General features: G+C 42.6%; 1 non-coding gene across 1 annotated transcript; it reads left to right on the top strand.

The window, feature by feature from the left end:
• The first annotated feature begins 1,212 nt into the window (after nt 1–1,212).
• On the top strand, nt 1,213–1,320 carry LOC148546203 (small nucleolar RNA R71). The gene has a single exon (XR_015900996.1). It is a non-coding gene; the product is annotated as a small nucleolar RNA R71 (small nucleolar RNA).
• Nucleotides 1,321–1,637: the final 317 nt, after the last annotated feature.

The raw sequence follows: 1,637 nt of genomic DNA, 5'->3' as shown, positions 1-1,637 counted from the left end.
TATTACAGAGAGGGGCATGAGGTTTATCCCTGAACCAAGGTCACACAGAGCCTTAAAGATCATGGTGCCTATGGTACAAGGTATTATGAACTTTCCAGGATCCTGTCTCTTCTGAGGCAATGTCAGTTGATCCAGATCACTTAGTTCATTGGTGAACAAGGGAGGTTCATCTTCCCAAGTTTCAATGCCAAATAATTTGGCATTCAGCTTCATGATTGCATCAAGGAACTTGGCAGCTTGCTCTTCAGTAACATCCTCATTCTCTTCAGAAGAGGAATACTCATCAGAGCTCATGAATGGCATAAGGAGGTTCAATGGAATCTTTATGGTCTCTAGATGAGCCTCAGAGTCCTTTGGTTCCTCAGAGGGAAGCTCCTTATTGATCACTGGACGTCCAAGGAGGTCTTCCTCCTTGGGATTCACGTCCTCTCATTCTCTTACAGGTTCGGCCATAGTGCTTATGTCAATGGCCTTGCACTCTCTTTTTGGATTCTCTTCTGTATTGCTTGGGAGAGTACTAGGAGGGATTTCAGTGATCCTTTTACTCAGCTGGCCCACTTGTGCTTCCAAATTTCTAATGGAAGACCTTGTTTGATTCATGAAACTTACAGTGGCCTTGCACAGATCAGAGACTAAGTTTGCTAAGCTAGATGGATTCTGCTCAGAATTCTCTGTCTGTTGCTGAGTGGATGATGGAAAAGGCTTGCTATTGCTAAACCTGTTTCTTCCACCATTATTAAAGCCTTGTTAAGGCTTTTGATCCTTCCATGAGAAATTTGGATGATTTCTCCATGATGAGTTATAGGTGTTTCCATAAGGTTCACCCAAGTAATTCACCTCTGCTATTGCAGGGTTCTCAGGATCATAAGCTTCTTCTGCATAAGAAGCCTCTTGAGTACTGTTGGATGCAGCTTGCATTCCATTCAGACTCTGAGAAATCATATTGACTTGCTGAGTCAATATTTTATTCTGAGCCAATATGGCATTCAGAGTATCAACTTCAAGAACTCCCTTCTTCATAGGCGTCCCATCACTCACAGGATTCCTCTCAGAAGTGTACATGAACTGGTAATTAGCAACCATGTCAATGAGTTCTTGAGCTTCTGCAGGCGTTTTCTTTAGGTGAATGGATCCACCTGCAGAAGTATCCAATGACATCTTTGATAGCTCAGATAAACCATCATAGAAGATATCCAGGATGGTCCATTCTGAAAGCATGTCAGAAGGACACTTTTTGGTCAGCTGCTTGTATCTTTCCCAAGCTTCATAGAGGGATTCACCTTCTTTCTGTCTGAAGGTTTGAACATCAGCTCTAAGCTTGCTCAGCTTTTGAGGAGGAAAGAACTTGGCTAAGAAAGCCGTGACCAGCTTATCCCAAGAGTTCAGGCTGTCTTTGAGTTGAGAGTCCAACCATATTCTAGCTCTGTCTCTTATAGCAAAAGGGAAAAGCATGAGCCTGTAGACTTCAGGATCTACTCCATTAGTCTTAACAGTATCACAGATCTGCAAGAATTCAGTTAAGAACTGAAAAGGATCTTCAGATGGAAGTCCATGAAACTTGCAGTTCTGCTGCATCAGAGAAACTAGCTGAGGTTTCAGCTCAAAATTGTTTGCTCTAATGGTAGGAATGGAGATGC

Source organism: Arachis ipaensis, chromosome B9 (assembly GCF_059453495.1).
Source record: "Arachis ipaensis isolate K30076 ecotype BB chromosome B9, ASM5945349v1, whole genome shotgun sequence".
In the NCBI taxonomy this organism is placed as follows: Eukaryota; Viridiplantae; Streptophyta; class Magnoliopsida; order Fabales; family Fabaceae; genus Arachis; species Arachis ipaensis.
Note: the sequence above shows the minus strand (reverse complement) of the source record. Positions and strands in the feature narration are given on the sequence as shown.